At 44.2% G+C, this 12,162-nt stretch overlaps 1 protein-coding gene across 9 annotated transcripts in view; it reads right to left on the bottom strand.

Annotated features, from left to right (window-relative positions):
• Positions 1–12,162, bottom strand: part of LOC105498255 (nucleoporin 210 like) — a 163,044-nt gene that overhangs the window by 114,451 nt on the left and 36,431 nt on the right. The gene's annotated exons all lie outside the window — the stretch shown is intronic.

The following is a 12,162-nucleotide window of genomic DNA, read 5'->3' as shown; positions in this document are numbered from 1 at the left end:
TGGAAGAAGCATTTAGACCAGCGCTAGCCAAAGGGAACGAATTGCCCATCACAGTGGTCTGAACCTGAGTTCCAGCTAGCCCCGACACTGTGGGCTAAAGCACTCTGGGATCCTAAATAAACTCGAAAGGCAGTTTAGGCCACAAAGACTGCAATTCCTGGGCAAGTTCTGGTGCTGTGCTAGGCTTGAAACCAGTGGACCTGGGATGCATATGACCTAGTGAGATACCTGCTGGGGTGGCCAAGAGAGTGCTTGTACTACTCCTCCCCACATCCCAGGCAGCACAGCTCATAACTCTGGGAGAGTTACTCCTTCTTCCTGCTTGAGGAGAGGCGAGAGTAAAAAGGACTTTGTTTTGCAACTCAGATAATAGCTCAGTCACAACAGGGCATCAGGCAGAGTCACAAGGCCCCCATTTCAGACACTAACTCCCTAAAAAATTTCTATACACACCCTGGGGCAGAAGGGAACCTGCTATCTTGAAAGGAAGGACACTGTCCTGGTAGGATTCATCATCTGCTGATTAAAGAGCCCTTGGGCCTTGGCTGGGTGCGGTGGCTCATGCACGTAATCCCAGCACTTTGGGAGGCCAAGGTGGACGAATCACCTGAGGTCAGGAGTTCAAAACCAGCCTGGCCAACATGGCAAAACCCTGTCTCTACTAAAAATACAAAAATTAGCTGGGCATGGTGGCAGGCGCCTGTAATGCCAGCTGTCAGGAGGCTGAGGCATGAGAATCACTTGAACCCGGGAGGTGGAGGTTGCAGTGAGCCTAGATCACACCACTGCACTCCAGCCTGGGCAACAGAGCAAAAATCCGTTAAAAAAAAAAAAAATAGCCCTTGGGCCTTGATTAAACATTTGGTGGCTGCCAGGTAGTATTTGATGCAGGCCTTAGGTGACACCCAGTGCCATGCTGGCTTCAGGTGTGACCCACTACATTCCCAGCTGTGATGACCATGAGCAGAGACTTCTTCTGCTTAAGAAAAGGAAATGGAAAAGTAAAGGGGACTTTGTCTTGGGTACCAGCTCAACCATAGTGAGGTAGAGCACCAAGTGGGCTTCAGGAGTCCCCAGTTTCAGGTCTTGGCTCCTGGATGGCATTTTTGGACTTGCCCTAGGCCAGAGGGGAGTCCACTTCACTGAAGGGAGAGACCCAGGCCTGGCAGCATTCACAAGCTGACTGAAGAGTCTTTGGACCTCGAATGAACATTAGTAGTAGCCAGGCAGTATTTGCCATGGGTCTGGGGCAGTGGTGCCCACAAGGAGAGACTCCTTCAGTTTGAACAAAGGAGAGGCAAGAATGAGAAGGGGGCCAGGTGCGGCGGCTTACGCCTGTAATCCCAACACTTTGGGAGGCTGAGGTGGGTGGATCACTTGAGGCCAGGTGTTCAAGACCAGCCTGACCAATATGGTGAAACCCCATCCCTACTAAAAATACAAAAATTACCCAGGTACGGTGGTGCATGCCTGTACTCCCAGCTACTCGGGAGGCTGAGGCAGGGGAATGAATCACTTGAACCAGGAGGCGGAGGTTGCAGTGAGCTGAGATCATGCCACTGCACTCCAGCCTGGGTGACAGAGTGAGACTACATTCCAGAAAAATAAATAAATAAATAAATAGAGAAGGGCTTTATCTTGCAGCTTGGGTGCCAGCTTGGTCTCAGTAGAATAGAGCATCAGGTAGATTTCTAAGGTTCCTGACTCCAGGCCCTGGTTCCTGGATAGAATTTCTGGACCTGCCCCGGGCTGGTGAGGAGCTTCCCACCCTGAAAGGAAGGCCACAAGCCTGGCTGAATTTGCTACCCACTAACTGTACAGTCCTTGGGCCTTGAGTGAACACTGGCAGTAACCAGGCAGTGGTCACTGAAAGACTTGGGCAGGACCCAGTGCTGTGCTAGCTTTGGGTCTGACCCAGTGCAGTCCTAGTGGTGGTGGCCACAGAGGGGCTTGTGTAACCCCACCCCCACCTCCAGACAGCTTAGCAAGGAGAGAGAGAGACTGTTTGGGCAAAAGAAAGAGAAGGAACAAGAGTCTGCCTGGTAAGCCAGGGAATTCTCCCAGATCTTACCCAAGACCACCAAAGCAGTACCTCCACAAGTCTGCAAGAGTCACCGCGTTACTGGGCTTGGGGTGTCCCCCAATGCAGATATGTTCTCCATGACCAAAGACAGATCACAACACTCAATTCTCTTTGAATACTTGGAAAGCATTCCCAAGAAGGATGGGTACAAACAAGTACATTGTTCAAAGACTACAATTAATACCTAACTTTTCAATGCCTAGACATCAGTGAACATCCACAAAGATCAAGACCACACAGGAAAACATGCCCTCACCAAATGAACTAAATAAGGCACCAGTGACCAATCCTGGAGTGACAGAGCTATATGACCTTACAGACAAAGAGTTCAAAACAGCTGTTTTGCAGAAGTTCAATGAAATTTAAGAGAAGGATTTCAGAATCCTATCAGCCAAATATAACAAAGATATTGAAATAATTTTAAAAAGCAGAAATCCTGGAGCTGAAAAATTCAATTAACATACTAAAGAATGCATCACAGTCTCTCAACAGCAGAACTGATGAAGCAAAAGAAAGAATCAGTGAGCTTGAGGACAGGTTATTTGAAAATATAGTCTCGGCGCCTGTAGTCCCAGCTACTCGGGAGGCTGAGGCAGGAGAATGGCATGAGCCCGGGAGGCGGAGCTTGCAGTGAGCCTAGATCCGGCCACTGCACTCCAGCCTGGGCAACAGAGCGAGACTCTGTCTCAAAAAAAAAAAAAAAAAAGAAAGAAAATATAGTCATGGTCCAAATGCAATGGCTCACACTTGTAATCTCAGCACTTTGGGAGGCCAAGGTGGGTGGCTTACTTGAGGCCAGGAGTTTGAGACCAGCCTGGCCAACACAGTGAAAGCCTGTCTCTACTAAAAATAGAAAGAATAAGCTGGGCATGGTGGCGCACACAGCTACTCGGGAGGCTGAGACGTGAAAATCGCTTGAACCTAGGAGGTGGAGGTTGCTGTGAGCGGAGATCATGCCACTGCACTCCAGCCTGGGTGATAGAGTGAGATGTTGCCTCAAAAAAATAGAAAAGAAAGAAAATACAGTTAGGGGAGAGTAAAGAAAAAAATAATAGAAAAGAATGAAGATCTAGAAAATGGCCACAAAATGGCAAATCTAAGAGCTAATGGCTTTAAAGAGGAGGTAAAGAGAGAGATTTAAACTACTGATACCTTGAGTAGAAAGACTAAAAGAACCTATGAAAAGGAATAACTACAACAGCTATTCAAGACATAGACAGTATAAGATATAAATAGAAACAACACAAAATTAAAAAGCAAGGGAATGAAATTAAAATGTAGAACTTTTTGTTTTTGTTTCTGCTTTGAGATGGAGTCTTGCTCTGTCACTCAAGCTGGAGTGCAGTGGTGTAATCTCAGCTCACTGCAACCTCCACCTCCCAGGTTCAAGCAATTCTCCTGCCTCAGCCTCATGAGTAGCTGGGATCAAAGGCATGCACCACTATGCCCAGCTATTTTTTATATTTTTAGTAGAGACAGGGTTTCACCATGTTGGCCAGGCTGGTCTCAAACTCCTGACCTTAGGTGACCTAAGGTCATCCATCCACCTTGGCATCCCAAAGTGCTGGGATTACAGGCATGAGCCACTGCACCCAGCCTAGAGTTTTGACTAGTTTTCTCTTTGTTAATTTGTTAGTTTGTTTACGCAATCAGTGTTAAGACATCATCAGTTTAAAATAATGAGTTGTAAGATTTTATTTGCAAGCCTTATGGTAACCTGACAAAAATAAAACACAAGAAATTAAAACATACCACCGGAGAAAATCACCTTCACAAAAAGGAAGGCAGGAAGGAAGCACAGAAGGAAGAGAAGACCACAAAACAACCAGAAAACAAATTAAAAATGGCAGGAGTAAGTTCTTATTTATCAATAATAATGTTGAATGTAAATGGACTAAACTCTCCAATCAAAAAAGACAGAGTGACTGAATAGATTTTTTTTTAAAAGGCTGAGTGCAGTGGCTCATGCCTATAATCCCAGCACTTTGGGAGGCCAAGGCGGGTGGATCCCCTGAGGTTGGGATTTCAAGACCAGCCTGACCAACATGGAGAAACCCGGTCTCTACTAAAAATACAAAATTAGCTGGGCATGGTAGCACATGCCTGTAATCTCAGCTACTCGGGAGGCTGAAGCAGGAGAATTGCTTGAACCTGGGAGGCAGAGGTTCCGGTGAGCCGAGATCACACCATTGCACTCCAGCCTGGGCAACAAGAGTGAAACTGCATCTCAAAAACAAAAACAAAAACAAAAACAAAAACCCAATGATGTGTTTTCTACAAGAAACATACTTCCCCTATAAAGACACATGTAGACTGAAAATAAAGAGATGGAAAAAGATTCCATGCCAATGGAAACCAAAAAAGAGCAAGAATAGCTATCCTTATATCAGACAAAATAGATTTCAGGACAAACTATAAAAAGGGAAAAAAGAAGGCCATTATGTAATGATAAAGGGGTCAATTCAGCAAGAGGATATAACATTTATAAATATATATACACCCAATACTGGAGGACCCAGATGTATAAGGCAAATATTAGAGCTTAAGAGAGCAATAGACCCCACTACATTAATAGCTAGAGACTTCAACACCTTACTTGCAGCATTGAACAGATTTTCCAGACAGATAATCAACAAAGAAACATCAAACTTACTCTACAATGTAGACCAAAAGGATCTAATAGATATTTACAGAACTTTTCATTCAATGGCTGCAGAATACACATTCATCTCCTCAGCAAGAATGAGTATTCTTGATCATATTCAAGAATAGACTACGTTAGACCACAAAACAATTCTTCAAAAATTCAAAAAAATTGAAACTATGTCAAATATCCTCTCTGACTTAGTGGACTAAAACTAGAAATCAGTAACAAGAGGAATTTTGGAAACTATACAAACACATGGAAATTAAACAACTTGCTTCTGAATGACTAGCATATCAATGAAGAAATTAAGGAGATTTTAAAATTTCTTTAAAAAATGAAAATGAAAACACAACATAACAAAACCTATGAAATACAGTGAAAGCAGTACTAAGAGGAAAGTTTATAGTAATGAATGCCTACATCAAAAAAGTAGAGGCTGGGCACGGTAGCTCACACCGGTAATCCCTGCACCTTGGGAGGCCGAGGCAGGTGGATCACCTGAGGTCAGGAGTTTCAGACCAGCCTGGCCAACATGATGAAACCCTGTCTCTAACAAAAATACAAAAAATTAGCAGGGCGTGGAAGCGCGCACCTGTAATCCCAGTTACTCAGGAGGCTGAGGCTGGAGAATCACTTGAACCCAGGAGGCAGAGGTTGCAATGAGCCGAGATCACACCACTGTACTCCAGCCTGGGAAACAAGCAAAACTCTGTCTCAAAAAAAAAAAAAGTAGAAAAACTTGAAAAAAATAACCTAATGTTGTTGTTGTTGTTGTTGTTGTTTCTTTTTCTTTTTCTTTTTTTTGACACGGTCTTGTTCTATTGCCAGGCCGGAGTGCTGTGGTGCAATCTCAGCTCACTGCAACCTCCGCCCCCTGGGTTCAAGCAATTCTCCTGCCTCAGCCTCCTGAGTAGCTGGGATTACAGGCGCGCGCCACCATGCCTGGCTAATTTTTGTATTTTTAGTAGAAACAAGGTTTCACCATGTTGGTCAGGATGGTCTCAATCTCTTGACCTTGTGATCCACCTGCCTTGGCCTCCCAAGGTGCTGGGATTACAGGTGTGAGCCACCGCACCTGGGCAAAGTATCTTGAAGAACTGGAAAAGTTGGCTGGACACAGTGGTTCATGCCTATAATCCCAATACTTTTGGAGGCTGAGGCAGGTGGATTGCTTGAGCCCAGGAGTTCAAGATCTGCCTGAACAATATGGTGAAACCTTGTCTCTACAAAAAACACAAAAATTAGGGGGGCATGGTGGTGTTCACCTGTATTCCCAGCTACTTGGGAGGCTGAGGCGGGAAGATCACTTGGGCCTAGGAGGTAGTGGCTGCAGTGAGCTGTGATCTCGCCACTGCACTCTAGCCTGGGCAAAAGAGCAAGACCTTGCCTGGAAAAAAAAAAAAAACCAACTACAAAAGCAAGAGCAAACCAAAGCCAAAATTAGTAGAAGAAATAATAAAGATCAGAGCAGAAATACATGAAATTTTAAAAAATACAAAAGATCAACAAAATGAAGAGTTGGTTTTTTGCAAAGATAAACAAAATCGACAAACCTTTAGCCAGACCAAAAAAAAAAAAAAAAAAAAAAAGATGACTCAAATAAGTAAAATCTGGCTGGGTGTGGTGGCTCATGCCTGTAATCCCAGCACTTTGAGAGGCTGAGGCCGAGAGATCACCTGAGGTTAGGAGTTTGAGACTAGCCTGGCCAACATGGTGAAAACCCATCTCTATTCAAAATACAAAAAGTAGCCAGGTGTGGTGGCAGGCATCTACAATCCCAGCTACTCAGGAGGCTGAGGTATAAGAATCACTTGAACCCGGGAGGCAGAGGTTGCAGTGAGCCGAGATTGCACCACTGCATTCCAGCCTGGGCGATAGAGTGAGACTCAGTCTCAAAAATTAGATAAATAAATAAAATAAGCAAATAATAAATAATAAAAGTAAAATCTGAGATAAAAAGCAGATATTACAACCAATACCACAGAAATTCAAAGGATCATTAGGGGCTACTATGAGCAATTATACGCCAATAAATTGGAAAACCTAGAAGAAATGGATAAATTCCTAGACATACACAACCTACCAAGATTGAACTATGAAGAAATCCAAAGCCTGAAAAGACTAATAACAAGTAATGAGATCGAAGCTGTAATAAAAGTCTCCCAGCAAAGCAAAGCCCAGGACTTGATGAATTCACGGCTAAATTTTACCAAACATTTAAAGAAGAACTAATTCTAATCCTACTCAAAGTATTTTGAAAAATAGAGGAGAAGAGAATACTTCCAAACTCATTCTATGAGGCCAGTATTACCCTGATACAAACACCAGACAAAGACATCAAAAAACAAACAAACAAAAAAAACTACAGGCCAATATCCCTGATGAATATTGATAGAAAAACTCTTCACAAAATATTAGCAAACCAAACTCAACAACACGGTATTTTTTGTTTTGTTTTGTTTTTTCAGACGGAGTCTCACTCTCTTGCCCAGGCTGGAGTGCAATGGCGCGACCTCAGCTCACTGCCACCTCTGACTCCCAGGTTCAAGCAATTCTCCTGCCTCAACCTCCGGAGTAGCTGAGACTACAGGTGCGCACCACCACACCCGACTAATGTTTTGTATTTTTAGTAGAGAAGGAGTTTCACCATGTTGGCCAGGATGGTCTCGATCTCTTGACCTTGTGATCCGCCTGCCTCGGTCTCTCAAAGTGCTGGGATTACAGGCGTGAGTCACTGCGCCTGGCCTCAACAACACATTTTTTTAAAAGATCATTAATGGCCAGACACGGTTGCTCACTCTTGTAATCCTAACACTTTGGGAGGCTGAGGTGGGAGGACTGCTTGAGCCCCAGAGGCCAAGGCTGCAGTGAGCCATGTTCCTGCCACTGCATTCAAGCCTGGGTGACAGAGCAAGAACTTGTCTCCAAAAAAAATTGCTAAAATAACTATAAGAGTATAACTGGAATGTTTGTAACAAAGAAAGGATAAATTCTTGAGGTGATGTGATGGATACTCTGTTTACCCTGATGTGACTATTATGCATTGTATGACTATATCAAAATATCTCATGTATCTCATAAATATAAACACCTACCATGTACACCTAAAGATTAAAAATTACAGCACTTTGGGAGGCCAAGGCAGGAAGATTGCTTGAGCCCAGGAGTTCAATACCAGCCTGGGCAATATAGGGAGACCCTGTCTCTAAAAAAAGTTTAAAAATTAGCTGAGTGTGGTGGTATACATCTGTAGTCCCAGCTACTTGAAAAGCTCAGGTGGGAGGATCGGATGAGACCGGGAGGCAGAGGTTGCAGTGAGCTGAGGTTGCACCACTGCACTCCAGCATGGGCAACAGAGTGAGACCCTGTCTGAAAAAAAAAAAAAAAAAAAACAAAAAAGGCCAGGCACAGTGGCTCATGGCTATAATCCCAGCACTTTGGGGGATCGAAGCAGGTGGATCACCTGAGGTCAGGAGTGCGAGGCCAGCCTGGCCAACATGGTAAAACCCTGTCTCTATTAAAAATACAAAAATTAGCTGGGCATGGTGGTGCACACCTGTAGTCTCAGCTACTTGGGAGGCTGAGGCAGGAGGATTGCTTGAGCCCAGGAAATGGAGGTTGTAATGAGCTGAGAGTGTACCACTGCACTCCAGCCTGGATGATGGGAGAGAAACCCTGTCTTAAAAAAAAAAATATATATATATATATATATAATTTTAAAATGTTAAGAAAAAGACTTAGAAGAAATCATTCCTTAAATATTTACATACACATGAACATATATAAACACATTATATATATGTTATTCACTATTATACATAATGTAATGATACAGGTCTCTTCTATATACACACACACAAGGTGCTAAACATGTCACTCTACATTTTTAAATTTATTGATCTCTTTAAAGCATCTAACTCTATATAGGAGGGGTCTGGCAAACTATGGCCTGTGTACAACCTGTTTTTGTACAATGAGCTAAGAACAGTTTTTACATTTTTAAAAGTTGTAAAATAAAACAACCACCACCACAAAAAATAATATGAGATAGTGACTATATGTGGCCTGTAAAGACTAATGTATTAGGCCGGGCGTGGTGGCTCACGCCTGTAATCCCAGCACTTTGGGAGGCCGAGGCAGGCAGACCACGAGGTCAGGAGTTCGAGACCAGCCTGGCCAATATGGTGAAACCCCGTCTCTACTAAAAATACAAAAATTAGCCAGGCATGGTGGCACGTGCCTGTAAAAATTAGCCAGGCATGGTGGCACGTGCCTAGCTACTCAGGAGGCTGAAGCAGAAGAATCGCTTGAACCTGGGAGGTGGAGGTTGCAGTGAGCTGAGATCTCACCACTGCACTCCAGCCTGGACAACAGAGCAAAACTCCATGTCAAAAAAAAAAAAAAAAAGAGGCTGGGCACGGTGGCTCACACCTGTAATCCCAGCACTTTGGGAGGCCAAGGCAGGCGGATCAGGAGGTCAGGAGATCCAGACCATCCTGGGTAACACTGAAACCCCATCCCTACTAAAAATACAAAAAAATTAGTGGGGCATGGTGGCAGGTGCCTGTAGTCTCAGCGGCTCAGGAGGCTGAGGCAGGAGAATGGCGTGAACCCTGAAGGCAGAGCTTGCAGTTGGCCAAGTTGGCGCCATTGAACCCGGGAGGTGGAGTTTGCAGTGAGCCAAGATGGTGCCACTGCACTCCAGCCTGGGCGACAGACTCCATCTCAAAAACGACGACGACAAAAAAAAAAAAAAACAAGACTAATGTATTTACTATTTGGCCCTTTACAGAAAAAGTTTGCCGACCTTTCACTTAGAGCACTTCCTCTTTCTTGATATCTTTTAAAAATATGTTTTGGTTGGGTGTGGTGGCTCATGCCTGTAATCCCAGCACTTTGGGAGGCCAAGGCAGGAGGATCCCTTGAGTCCTGGAATTTGAGACCAGCCTGGGCAACATAGTGAGACCCTATCTCTACAAAAACAAAAATAAAAAATTAGACCGGGTGTGGTGGTTCACACCTGTAATCCCAGCACTTTGGGAGACCGAGGCGGGTGGATCACCTGAGATCAGGAGTTCAAGATCACCCTGGCTAATATGGTGAAACCCCGTCTCTACTAAAAGTACAAAAATTACCTGGGCATGGTGGCAGGCACCTATAATCCCAGCAACTGGGGAGGCTGAGGCAGGAGAATTGCTTGAACTCGGGAGGCGGAGGTTGCAATGAGCCGAGATCGCACCACTGCACTCCAGCCTGGGCAACAGACCAAGACTCCGTCTCAAAAAAAAAAAAAAAAAAATTAGCCAGGCATAGTGGTACATGCCTGTAGTCCCAGCTACTTGGAAGGCTGAGGTGGGAGGATTGCTTGAGGTCAAGGCTGGAGTAGGCCACGATCGTGCCACTGCACTGAGCCTGGGCAAGAGAAATCCCATCTCAAAAATTAATAAATAAAATAAAATATCTTTTATTTTGTCATTTTTGCCACTTTCTGTGTTTCTTCTGCTAGTTCCTCTTCCTCTGCCTATGTTTCTTAAAGTGATATTCACGTTACACAGGATCCATATGTTCTTCCTGGGAAACCTTACCCAGTCCCAAAGCTTCAGTGACTAACCATATGCAAACTCTCCAGCCCTAATCTTTCGGTTGAACTTCAGACCCCTATTTCCAATTAAAAGCATCCACTTGGATGCTCCATAGGTGAATTACACTAAATGTATCCAAAACTAAATTCATCATCTTTTCCATTTTTTTGATTTTCTTTTCTTTTTTCACTTTTCTTTTCTTTTTTTTTTTTTTTTTTGAGACGGAGTCTCACTCTGTCACCCAGGCTGGAGTGCATTGGGGCGATCTCAGCTCACTGCAAGCTCCGCCTCCTGGCTTCACGCCATTCTCCTGCCTCAGCCTCCAAGTAGCTGGGACTACAGGCGCCTGCCACCACGCCTGGCTAATTTTTTGTATTTTTAGTAGAGACGGGGTTTCACCATGTTAGCCAGGATGGTCTCGATCTCCTGACCTCGTGATCCGCCCGCCTCGGCCTCCCAAAGTGCTGGGATTACAGGCGTGAGCCACCACACCCGGCCTCTTTTCTTTTTTTAAAGACAGGGTCTCACTCTTACCTAGGCTAGAGTGCAGAGGTGTGATCATAGTTCACTGCAACCTCAAACTCCTGGCCTCAAGTGATCCTCCTGTCTCAGTAGCTAGGACTACAGGCACGTGCCACTACGCCTGGTTATTTATTTTTTTTAAGAGATGGGGGTCTTGCTTTGTTGTCCAGGCTGGTCTCAAACTCCTGGCTTCAAGCCATCCTCCTGCCTTGGCCTCCCAAAGGTGTTGGGATTACAGGTGTGAGCCACCACTCCTAGCCTCTTGCATTTTCTATCCACCCCGCTGGCAAAGTGAGAAACCTCCACATCATCTCTGTGGCTTTAAATGTTTCACTCTCCCCTGCTCAAGTAGGCATCAAATCTGGTTGAGTTTACCTGTTGAAAAAGATTCTCATTTTATCCTGGCTAACATGGTGAAACCCCGTCTCTACTAAAAATACAAAAAACTAGCCGGGCGTGGTGGCGGGCGCCTGTAGTCCCAGCTACTTGGGAGGCTGAGGCGGGAGAATGGCGTGAACCCGGGAGGCGGAGCTTGCAGTGAGCCGAGATCACGCCACTGCACTCCAGCCTGGGAGACACAGCGAGACTCCGTCTCAAAAAAAAAAAAAAGAAAAAGATTCTCATTTTGTCCATTTCCGGCTATTCTCAATACCATTTCACCGGTTCAAGCTTAACTGAAGTTTTTGTCTTCACTTTCTCCCTTCAATCCATTCTAATCTACTAGTCTATAGCACCAGCAAGTATCTTTTGTTTTTTAGTATCATGGTTGTTATTGCCTGACTATAAAAATAATTAGGTATCTTTCAGAACAGAGACCTTACCATACCATTGACCTGTTAAAAGCCTGTGTTGGTTCCCCATTGTCTACAGCAAGGATTGGCAAACCTTTCTGTAAAGAGCTAGATAGTAAACATTTCAGACTTATTCAGGCTACACAGTCTCCGTGGTAACTACTAACTCAGCAGCTGTGGCTTGAAAGCAGTCCCAGACAATATGTAAATGAATGGGAGTAGCTGTATTCTGATAAAAATTTATTTACCAAATAAGGAAGAACTCTAAATTTGACCCTTGGGCCTTACTTTTATTCCATCCTCCAAAAGTCTTGTTCAAGGTCCCACCTCTTTCACAATAGTCTCTGAGAGTCCCATACACACGGATTTCTCTTTTACTAATAGCACTTACTGTACAACCCAAGTAGTTCTCAGGGCTTTAAAATATCTCACATATCATTTTCTTAAAATGTTATTTAACTTTTTTCATGTCAATATATCTTCCTAGTTAGACTTTAAATACTTTAAGATAGGGATCATGTGTTATGTATCTCTGGA

The sequence above is a fragment of the Macaca nemestrina genome, chromosome 1 (assembly GCF_043159975.1).
Source record: "Macaca nemestrina isolate mMacNem1 chromosome 1, mMacNem.hap1, whole genome shotgun sequence".
NCBI lineage: Eukaryota > Metazoa > Chordata > Mammalia > Primates > Cercopithecidae > Macaca > Macaca nemestrina.
This window is presented reverse-complemented; position numbering and strand designations above follow the sequence as displayed.